The sequence below is a fragment of the Sus scrofa genome, chromosome Y (assembly GCF_000003025.6).
Source record: "Sus scrofa isolate TJ Tabasco breed Duroc chromosome Y, Sscrofa11.1, whole genome shotgun sequence".
NCBI lineage: Eukaryota > Metazoa > Chordata > Mammalia > Artiodactyla > Suidae > Sus > Sus scrofa.
In genome coordinates, this window is record NC_010462.3 from 2,159,386 (window position 1) to 2,171,637 (window position 12,252).

At 42.2% G+C, this 12,252-nt stretch overlaps 1 long non-coding RNA gene across 1 annotated transcript in view; it reads right to left on the reverse strand.

Moving 5' to 3' along the window:
* The window catches only part of LOC110257884, a 254,974-nt gene that overhangs the window by 16,998 nt on the left and 225,724 nt on the right, over nucleotides 1–12,252 (reverse strand). The window contains exon 6 of the long non-coding RNA XR_002340900.1: nucleotides 5,387–5,496. This is a non-coding gene — a long non-coding RNA (uncharacterized LOC110257884). The remainder of the gene's footprint in view (nucleotides 1–5,386; nucleotides 5,497–12,252) is intronic.

Here is a 12,252-nt window from a genome sequence, read left to right on the forward strand (position 1 = left end):
CGTGGCACGTGGAAGTTCCCGGGCCAGGGACCGAACACCAGCCACAGCAGTGACAATGCTGCATCTTTAACATGCTGAGCCATCAGAGAACTCGCACAAGTTTAAACAATTTTAAATGCAACTCAAGTACCTTTTAAAAGATGGGAGTTGCCATGAGGAAAAAATGGGTAAAGGGGACATAGTATCGAATTTTTCTTGCAATTGCATGTGAATTGGATTATTTATACACACACACACAGAAAAGCTTACATGAAGAAAAAAATAAAACAAAATACCATGAAGACTAATTCAACACTGTGAGCTGGGCGTTCTGTAACCTCTATCTTAGACCGATGTGTGAAAGGGTGGCTGGGGCCGAACTGCCAGAATATGATTGCTTTCTTTTTTGTGGCTATTGTGGACATACATTTGCTCTGGAAAATGACTGACCCCATGAAAGGTTTTAATGTTAAATCTGGCACAAAGAAGCTTATATTTGTAATGTATACCCATGCTGCCCTGAATGATACATTGTGTCTTGTAAGTTTCCCGACTGGTTTCTAAGGAGGCTTGTCAAAAGACATGCTATAATAGCCTTTTTTTCAACAAAAATGTGGACATTAAGCACGAAAATGAACTCAGGCTGTGGGGGGAGAAGCTACAAGAAACGCTTGTTGAGGCTTCAAAAACGCTTGTCCAAGCAAACCGTAGAATGAAACAAAACATCTAACTATATTTGAAATACTGACTTGGACATACAGCAAAATGAGGGAACCATGTTACCATGCCAAGGATACGCTTTTTTCTCTTTTTTTATGATTATTTTTTAAAGACAAATGCCATATGATACCACTTACATCTGGAATCTAATCTACGGCACAAAGAAAACAAATCATGGACTTGGAGAATAGACTTGCGGTTGCAAAGCAAATTTTGTTTTCTGTGATATATAGGTTACTTCCAGTAAGACACTTTTTTTTTTTTTTTTGGTCTTTTTAGGGCTCTACCCACGTGGCATATGGAAGTTCCCAGACTAAGGGTCGAATCGGAGCTGTAGCTGCTGGCCTACACCACAGCCACAGCAATGAGGGATCCGAGCCGCGTCTGCCACCTCCACCACAGCTCACTGGATCCTTAACCCACTGAGCGAGGCCAGGGATCGAACCCACGTCCTCATGGATACAAGTCGGGTTGGTTAACCACTGGGTCCTGACGGATATTCCAGAGACATATTTAATCAAGTTGGCTGGTCTCTATGAGGAATTTCTGGACACCACTATTTTTTGAGATACTTTAAAATTTTTTTCCTAGACTCCACTTACAACGTTGTGCAAATTTCTGCTGTACAGCACAGTGATCCAGTCATGTGTATATATACATTCACTGAGATACATTTGTGGTTTTTTGTTTCTTTTTATAGTCTGTATTAGAGTATAGTTGATTTATAGTGTTGTGTCAATTTCCTCTGTACAGCAAAGTAACTTAGTTTTATATCTATATGTGTATAGATAGAGATAGAGATATATACATTCCATGGGATATTTTTTAAAATTTTTTTGTAGTTTTTTAAATCAGATCATAGTTGATTTACAGTATTGTGTCAATTTCTGCTGTCCTGCATAGTGACCCAGACATACTTGCACACAAACATATACAAAAGAATGAATACATACGCATTCTTTTTCTCCGATTAACTTACATCATGGCCTATCCCAAGAGATTGAATAGAGTTCCCTGTGGCGTTCAACAAGACCTCATTTTGATGTTCTAAGTTTCTTTGTAAACGTGTGTGTGTGGGGGGGTTCCAGAGTTTTCCCAATTGGGGTTTTGATGGTACGTACCTTCATGTGGAGACGAGAAGCGTGGTTTGATCAGTTCCCTTAGTTATGACTATGCTCTAGGCAATATGTTCTTATGAGTCAGTTTCTAATAAAAATGTGAGTATATGCAGTGAAAAGCACAGGGCAGTTTCAGAGGAGAGCACTTGCAAGCCGGCTGTACCAGCCCTTCGTGGGTTAAGATAAACTAGGTTTGGAGAAATCACACTAAGCTCACGGAGGATTTACCAGACCAGGCTCCCTAGTCTCATCAGCTCATTTAATTCTGTCTTCAATCCTGAGAGGCAAAGCTGGGTCTTCTATCTTCTCTCACTGAGAGGATGAAGAAACTGGGATTCAGATGGGTTATCCAGCTTTCCTAGACAGGATTCTGCATAGCAGGAATCGACCCCAAAGCTCGCAAATGCCTCAAAAAGCTGCCTAAAATTCCCTCACTTATTTCTTCATCTCTTTCTCTGTTAAAAAAAATTTTTTTTTCTACCTCCTTTCATCAAATGCTTTGGATCCAGGAATCTTTAGGAAGGTGTGGTCAACGTCGAATCACTAGAACTGTATGAGAGGTTACATTTACTCTTTTAAACCTGCAGGCAACTGTCTTCATTTATGTTGGAAAACGTGTCTTGTGAATGAAAGCACGAGGTCTGATTTCGCCTTTCAGAGCACTCATCCTGCTGGATCACTGAACTAAAAAAGAAAATATGAAATGGGGGAGTTCCCTGCATGGCTCAGTGGTTAATGAATCTGTCTAGTATCCCTAAGGATGCGGGTTCGATCCCTGGCCTTGCTCAGTGCGTTGAGCTGTGAAGGTCACAGATGTGGCTTAGATCCCGTGTTGCTGTGGCTGTGGTGTAGGCTGGCAGCTGCAGTTCTGATTGGACCCCTAGCCTGGGAACTTCCATGTGCTGTGGGTGTGGCCCTAAACAAACAAACAAATGAAATGGGATACGGGGAAAAGTTGATATGCAAACAGAGGGCATGTGCGGGAAACGGGCATTGCGTTTAGAGAACCTTTCTGTATGATGATGTTTCCCAAAAGAGATTTATTAGAACAAATTTTCTCAGAATTCTCTGTGGTAGAATGATCTATGGCCAAAGAAGTCTGCAAACCATTATGCATGATAACCGGATTCACAAGACACAATACTGTGCAAAATGCTAGTATGAAAAGCATGTGTTGCTCATGGAGCTCAATATCAAAAAAACAAACAAACCAAAAAAACCCCCCAAAAAAACCCATTCAAAAAAATGGGCAGATGATCCAAATAGATGTTTCTCAAAGGAGACATACAGATGGCCCCAAAGCACATGCTCAGCATCAGTAATGATTAGAGAAATGCAAATCACAACTCTAATCAGGTACCACCTCACGTTGGTCAGAACGGCCCTCATTAATAAGCCTGCAAATAACAAATCCTGGAGAGGGTGTGGAGAAAAGGGTGCTTTCCCACAGTGTTGGTGGGAATGTCAACTGATACGACCACGACGGAAAACAGTATGGAGGTTCTTCAAAGAACTGAAAATAGAACCACCATATGATCTAGAAATCCCACTCCTTGGGGGCACCTCCAGAAAAGATGAAAATTCTAATTGGAAAAGATCCATGCATTCGAATGTTCTCATTGCAGCACTACTTACAATACCCAAGACGTGGAGGCAACCTAAATGCCCATCAGCAGAGGAATGGATAAAGAAGGTGCGGTACATATATATGATGGAATATTACTCAGCCATCAAAAAGAAAGAAATTATGCCATTTCCAGCAGCATGGATGGACCTAGAGATTATCACACTACATGAAGTTAAGAAAAATATCCTATGATAGCACCTATTTGTGGAATCTAAAATGATACAAATGAACTTATTTACAAACAGAAACAGACAGATTTTTAAAAGAAACTTATGGTTGCCAAAGGGGAAATATGTGGGGGGGATAAGTTAGGAGTTTGGAATTTACAGATACACACAACTATAAATAAAAACAGATAATCAATGAGGAATTCCTGTAGAGCACAGAGAATCCTATTCAATATCTTATAATAACCTAGAATGGAAAAGAATATGGAAAATGTCAGAATGGCCATCATTAATTAATACGTCAGAAAATAGCAAATGCTGGAGAGAGGGTGGAGAAAAGGGAACCCTCCTGCACTGTTGGTGGGAGTGTAAACTGGTACAACCACTGTGGAAAACAGTATGGAGGTACCTCAGAAAACTAAATAAAGAACTACCATATGATCCAGCAGTCCCACTCTTGGGCATATATCCAGACAAAACTTTCCTTGAAAAGGATACATGCACGCACATGTTCACTGCAGCACTAGTCACAATAGCCAAGACATGGCAACAACCTAAATGTCCACTGACAGATGAATGGATTAGGAAGATGTGATATATATACACAATGGAATATTACTCAGCCAAAAAAAACCCAAAACAACACCATTTGCAGCAACATGGATGGAACTAGAGACTTCCCTACTAAGTGAAGTACGTCAGAAAGAGAAAGACAAATACCATATGATTTCACTTATACCTGGAATCTAATATACAGCACAAATGAAGCTTTCCACAGAAAAGAAAATCATGGACTTGGAGAAGAGACTTGTGGTTGCCAAGGGGGAGGAGGAGGAAGTGGGGTGGATGGGGATTTGGGGTTAATGGATGCAAACTATCGCCTTTGGAATGGATAAGCAATGAGATACTGCTGTATAGGACACCAGTCACTTGTGATGGAGAATGATAGAGGATAATGTGAGAAAAAGAATGTGTGTATATGTGTGACTGGGTCACTTTGCTGTACAGTAGAAAACTGACAGAACACTGTAAACCAACTATAACAGAAAAAAAATCATAAAGAATATAGAAAATAATATATAAATAAATATACATATGTAATATACATAGTATGTAATGGAATCACTTTGCTGTGCAGCAGAAAACTAATACAACTTTGTAAATCAACTAAACTTCAATCAAAAAAAAAAAAAGCAAACACACGTGTTGAACTGTAATTTAGTCTGTCTTCTCAACCTTTTTTAGCAAGGGGGACTACTTTTTGTGTTAGTTTACAAAGGTTGCTATAACAAAGGACCACAGACAGGGCGGCTTAAACCCCAGACGTTTTTTGTCTCACGGGTCCTGGAGGCTGGAATCTGCGATCCAGGTGTGGGCAGGGCTGGACCCTCCCAAGGCCTCTCTCCTGGGCGTGGAGACGTCCATCTGGCTCCCCGTGTCCTCACAGGGTAATCCCTCTGTTTGTGTCTGTGTCCTGATCTCTTCTTCTTCTAAAGACACCTGTCCTGTGGGATCAGGGCTTACCCTGATAACCTCATTTTACCCTAGGGACCTCTTTAAAGAGCCCATTTCCAAATGCAGTCATAATATGAGGTGCTGATCAGGATCTGAACATAGGACTTGGGAGACAGGGCATTGAATACGCCCAACCATAACAAATACCCACTAACAGTCTGGAAGAGGCACCCTGAGAACACTCTGTGTGTGCTGGTGTGTTAGGCAGTCAGACTGTCTTTGAAGCAGCTCTGCAAATGGTCTGCAGGGATCTGCCTTACCTCCATGCAATGCCAACTCTTCCTCTTGGACGTCATCTCCAAAAACATCAATAACATCCTGAATGGGTCCCAGAGCCTTCCCTTATCCAGGTGGTTACTTGTTCTTGATGCTTTATTTTCAAAAAAAAAAAAAAAGAAAAGAAAGAAAGAAAGAAAGAACAAAACGGATGCTTCAAACTGATCTTCTGTGTCATGTAACCTAAGAACCCACCCTCCAAGTCGTCACCGCAACACCGGCACTTGGCTTGTTAATTCACGACCACCACAGTCTCTGGGGTACCCGCTGCACGTTGATTCTTGTGATTATAACTCAAAAGATCTGTAAGTCCTGGAGTCTCTCAGGAGTATCAAAGGGAGAGGGATGCTTGAAGAGCAGCTCTGAATTAGGTACCCCTATTAAAGCAATTACGGGATCAACCATAAATCCAGCTGGATAAACTCCGCAAGAGAAAATCCTTTTAATGTCCCTTTACCTATAATGAGTTCACCAGCCTTCCTTCCTCCGGCTCGTATTTACCTGACGGAATGATGCTGAGAGCTGGCCAAGCTTGAAATTATCAAATGGAAACATTTCGTTCTGAAAATCCACAAGACTGAGTCTCAACAAAAACCCTTCTCTGGGAAATAACAGTCTGTCATTCAGAAATTATTGGTGATGATAAAAGCTGTCCAGATGGCTTATCCAGCCTACTTGCTGGTGGGCTAGTGTGGGCTGTGGGGGGTGGGCAGGGGTGGTAGATAAGGTGGAGAGAAAGAGGAAACCACTAAACCGTAGGAAATACTTGACAAGAAGAATGCTTTTCTGTTCACAAGGGCTATGAAAGCAAGTTAAGGACTGTCAACTCGTCTCTTCGTTCATAAGAATCAAAACAGGTGCCTGAAGGACTGCACAGAACACCTGAATCACTTCTCTCTGTTTTTAAACCTTTTCTTTTTCTTTTTTTTTTTTTTTTTTTTGGCTATGCCCATAGCATGTAGAAGATCCCGGGCTAGGGATCGAACCTATACCACAGCAGCAATCAGAGCCAAAGAATGAACATGTCTGATCCTTAACCCACTAAGCCACCAGGGAACTCCTTACCTGCCTTCTTAATGGACCCAAGAGGAGACCCTTGCCAGGAGAACCTGGATTTTTAAACCATTTTCCCTTTGTTTTCCAAAGAACAGTCTCACTCTATAAGCAGGTAAGCGCAGCATCAAGAGTATTTTACTTTTATTTCTTTCTTTTTCTTTCTTTCTTTCTTTCTTCCTTCCTTCCTTTCTTTCTTCTACACCACAGCCACAGCAATGTGGGATTCGAGCCACATCTGCGAACTATACCACAGCTCATGGCAACGCTGGATCCTTAACCCAATGAGCGAGACCAGGGATTGAACCCGCATCCTCATGGATACTAGTTGGGCTCGTTACCCCTGAGCCACAATGGGAACTCCATGTTTTCTTTTTTAATGCTTTCTACTGACGCATTAATACAAGAAGCTGAATGCCACGGTTTAGTCATGATTTTTCTATAAATTTAAGCCAATGGGCAAGCCTCAGAGGCTTCCAATATCAGGAAAGCAAATGTATGCTGCACAAATCTAGCATTCTGTTTACTGGAGAACAGAATATAATAGAAATCATGGAATGAAAAAAAATTCTCAAATCATTCAAAAGCCTCTATCATGGCGCCATTCGCTCCATTGGAGAGGTATAGGTCTATCATTTGTGTAGTCTGTCTGAATTAATGTGTAGGATTTCTCAAGCTGGAAAATAGTTAAAGCAACTCGTTGCTTGTTTATCCTTGAAAGAATATTTTCTTGCACAGAAGCAATCTGAAGCAGTGCAGAAGATCAGAAAAATATAGGTTGTCTGAGTGTTCTACAACTGGGGACAGAGCAACTGTATTAGGTACTCACTGTTGGAGTCAAAGGTGGGATGTTTTGTGATGTTGTGTATTAAAGGTATTTGCATGACTCACGTCTGTACCACTGGAAATGTCTCCTCCATCTTTTATTATCCAATCTCCTTTTCTTGTGTGTGTCCTGACCTCAACAGTTAGGAGAATGTACGTCTTTCCTTCATCTTCAAAGCCCTCTCTCTCTGACATACCTATTGTTATTTTCATTCTCATTCATTCCTTCATGTTTCCATCAGGTGTCCAGCTAACCTGCATCCATCCATTCACCCATCTATGTACAAAGCATTGATGAAGCATTGCCTTTGGGCTACAGATTTTTTAAAAAGTATTAGGGGAGTTCCCGTCATGGCGCAGCGGAAACGAATCAGACTAGGAACGATGAGGTTGCCGGTTCGACCCCTGGCCTCACTCAGTGGGTCCAAGATCTGGCATTGCAGTGAGCTGTGGTCTAGGTCACAGACGCAGTTCCGATCCTGGGTTGCTGTGGCTGTGGTGTAGGCTGGCAGCTATAGCTCCGATTGGACCCCTAGCCTGGGAACCTCCACGTGCTGCAGGTACAGCTCTAAAAAAATAAATAAATAAAATAAATAAATAAATAAATAAAAAGTATTGGGGAGAAACTCCTTCATTTGAGGACAGCGCTCATGTGCTGAGGGCTGAGAATGAAGTACTAAAAGGCAAAACCAAGCCAAACCAGCAATCCACAAGGAAAACCGTTCTTGCACCCATAGAGCATCCATCGGCAGTGCAAGGACCATGGTGATATTTTCTTCCCAAGTCCAAGACCCATTTTGACCTCCCTTGCTCAACTTAGGCGCTGAGATGGAAGAGTTCAGCTGTTGACTGCTACCCCTTCTCCCCCTCCCGTGGGTCTTCATCTCACAGTTCTCGGTCATTGAGTGTCTATGATGTGCCCGCCATAGATCAGTGTGCACGTCCCCAGTGGTTGTATCCATCAAAACCACAGGCTGTCTCCTAAGACACTGTCATCTGCAGGTTCCATGTTGCACAGCAGACCCCCGGAATGTCTTCATCTCACGTAACTGAAACTTTATACCTTCCGAATGGCCACTCTTCTTCAAGGACGTGATTTTAGATGCTGTCATGACATCATCTGGCTTGAGAGGAGAGGTAGCTTTCATGGGCTTTTAGAAGGTCCGTGAGGCCAGGTGATGGTGAAATGGGGGGAGGTCGTGCACCACAAAGAGACCTTCTGACAAAGCTTCTATCATCAAAGGATAAGACAGTACTGAGCATGTTGTGAAAACCAAATGCTTCTGTGCCTGCTCTGTAGAGCATGAAACATGAGGAAAAGTAGGAGCAAGGGTACAACTACTATGGAGAACAGTATGAAGTTTCCCTAAAAAACTAAATATAGCACGACCCCATGATCCAACATTCCCACTCCTGGGAATATATCTGGAGAAAACGATAATTGGAAAATGTACCTGTACCCCAATGTTGATTATAACATTGTTTACAATATCCAAGACAGGGAAACAACCCTGATGCCCACTGACAGAGGAATGGATAAAGAAGATGTGGTACATATGTACAATGGAATACGACTCAGCCATAAACAAGAATGAAATCATGCCTTTGCAGCAACATGGATGGACCTAGAGATGACCACACTAAATGGAGCCAGAGACAAATACCCTATGATATCACTCATATGTGGAATCTAATAAAAAATAATCCAATGGGAGTTCTTTACAAAGCAGAAGCACTCTCACAGATTTCAAAATCAAAGTTATGGTTACCAAAGGGAAAGGGTGGGAGCAAGAAATTAGGAGTTTGGGATTGAATATACACAGTATAATATATACATATAATTTAATATATATATTTTATATATGGAGAGAGAGAGGGAGAGAAAGAGAAGGTAATTAACAAGGACCTACTGTATAGCACAAGGAACTCTATTCAAAATTCTCTAATAATCTGTATGGGAAAAGAATCTAAGAATGGCTATATGTAGATGTATAACTGAATCACTTTGCTGTATACCTGAAACTAACACAACTGTGTAAGTCAACTATACTCCAATAATTTTTAAACAAACAAATGAAACAAACAAAGAGAAACAGGAGCCAATGAAACTCAGCCAGAAGTCGAAAAAGATCTTGAAGCACTGCCTGAGAACACTGCTGAGTCATGGGTGAGCTGTGTGACCTTGGACATGGCATGGAATAATTCCCTCAGTTTTCTCATCTGTATAGTGAGACAGCATTACGGTTTGGGGAAAGATGATATAAGAAACACACACGGTGTGTCATGTGTGATGATTCTGCACCTACATCTCAACATGGCTTGAATGCAGCCCTCATCAGACAGGAGACACTCCTGGCACAAACTGAAATCTTTGCCTTTTGAGTGTAAAAGGCACATCATGTTTGCTGATCTCAACACAGTGTGTGTTTACTGCAACTCTCCACGCAGTTCCATGGTTGCAGAATCTCTTCCAGGAGTTTCCGTAACAAGAGATATTTAAAATCACTCACCCTTTTCTCAGTTTCTCAAAGTTTAATCTTCACAGGGATCATAATAGAACACACCACGGTTTCCATGGAGATGGAAATCTTTTTTTTTTTCATGTTTCCATGCAATTAATCACATCGTATGTCTAAGAGCACACAAAGCATTATCTGGGGAACATAAGCAGGTGGATTCCAAAAGTGTCTTTTAAGATCTTCCTAACCAAGTGGCATCTATCATGCAGTGGTATCGAGACAGCCTCACCTTCGATTGTGCTAGGTGGTAAATAAAATCTATGGAGCACGAGCTGAAATTTGAACATGGACCACAGCCCATCAGCTGATGGCTTCCATTTAAAATATTTATTTATTCTCTTTTTTTTCTTCTTTTTTTTTTTTTTTTTGTCTTTTTAGGGCTGCGCCCATGGCACATGGAGGTTCCCAGGCTAGGAGTGGAACTGGAGCTGCAGCTGCAGGTCTACACCACAGCCATAGCAACCCCTGATCTGAGCCACACCTGCGATCCCTACCGCGGCTTGCGGCAACGCCGGATCCTTAACCAACTGAGCAAGGCCAGGGATCAAACCTTCATCTTCATGGATACTAGTTGGCTTCTTAACCTGATGAGCCCTTTGTAACTCCCTGTTTAAAAAATTTACAGAGTTGTTATTGTAAATGCAAATAATTCTAATTATTCTAAATTGAAAAACATTCATTGTTCTCAATGAAAAACCCTGGAGGGCTTCTACCAGAGATGAAAGATAAGCGTTTTTCTCTGGTACTAAAACTCAAATTTGGAAGAATGAGGTCCTACCTCTATCGGTCACTAACTGTATTTGGAATTTTCAGTGTGTCAACTTCACATCTTAAAATAAGGATATTCGACTAAGCTTGTCTTTGAGTTATTCATACCCTGAGATTTTTTTTTAGGCCTGTATTTTGGACCCTTTTAATTTATTTGCTAAATCAAATGGAAGCAAAAAAAATCAGCGTACTTCATGATAGACATTGCGTGGACCACACAGCGCAGTACTGTTTTTGGGTTTTTTTTTTTTTTTTGCCTTTTCTAGGGTCACTCTCATGGCACATGGAGGTTCCCAGACTAGGGGTTGAATCGGAGCTGTAGCCACCAGCCTACGCCAGAGCCACAGCAACGCGGGATTCGAGCCGCGTCTGCGACCTACACCACAGCTCCCGGCAACGCCGGATCCTTAACCCACTGAGCAAGGCCAGGGATGGAACCCGCCACCTCATGGTTCCTAGTCAGATTTGTTAACCACTGCACCATGACGGGAACTCCTACAGTATGTTTTTTGATAATTTGGTTTAAAATGCCTCATTATAAGCTGACACGATGGATTTGTATATGAAAATTAACTTGACTTGCTCTCTAATGCAGAAAGTTAGTGTTTTACATCTGGAATCAGAAATCTAGACCTATCCATGAAGGATATACTCCAAATGTCATCTTGGAATCTCTGTGAGAGGTTCCTTACTGATCATAAGATGGATTAGAGACCATTTTTCTCTGGTGATGGGTGGCGACAAGGTGAGCAGGTGCACGATGTGGTGAAGAGCATAACACCTCCTTTTCAAAGATGCTCACGTCCTAATTTCAGCACCTGTGAACACGTTACTTTACAGGAAAAGGGGAAATGAAGCTTACACATGGAATTTAAGTTGCTGATCCAGGGACCTTAACACTGGGAGATTCTCCTGGAGTGTCCACGTGGACTCAGGCATCGTAAAGATCTTTATGTGGAAGGAGGCAGAAGTGGTCAGTGTGGTGTCCCATGCTGGCTGCAGCTGTGGCCGCTGGCTTTGAAAGCAAAGGAAATGATCACTAGTCAAGCAATGTCGGCAGCCGCTCATGCTGGAAAGGGCACAGCTACACACAGTCCCCTAGAGCTCTGTCCACACCTTTATGTGAGCCCAGAGACACAGGCTGCATCTGCAACCTACAGATGTGCAAGCAAACGAAGTTTCAAGCCACCAAGCCTGTGGCAATGTGTCAGAGCAGCCGTAAAAGATGAACACTCAGAGCCAGCATGCCTGCTTTTGGGAGCCTGGCCAGCTTTGCGCTCCGTAACTCAAGAATGACGTTCCTGGTCTATAAGCCTATTAGTCTTATGTGCACCCCACGCAACACACACACACACACACACACACACACACAGCCGAAACTCAGCCTCTGTCCACTGGCGCCAGATAGAAACGTGAAGGAGAAAAAAAATAGCTTCACTGTTTTGCCAGGCAAAGGAGACCACAGCAGGCTGAGGCCCTAAAGACTGTACCCTCTCTTGGGAGACATTAGGAAGTCTTTTGTAGTTTGGGAGTAGAAGACAGCCACAGATAAGGATCATATTAAGCTTCATTCTTCTTCAGAGCTGGTATTTGGGGGCCCCAGGACTGATTCTGGTGGTCCTCCTCCCTGGCTTCCATTTGTTGGGGATTTTCGTCCTGCAGAAGAGCTCAAAGATATTGCTATG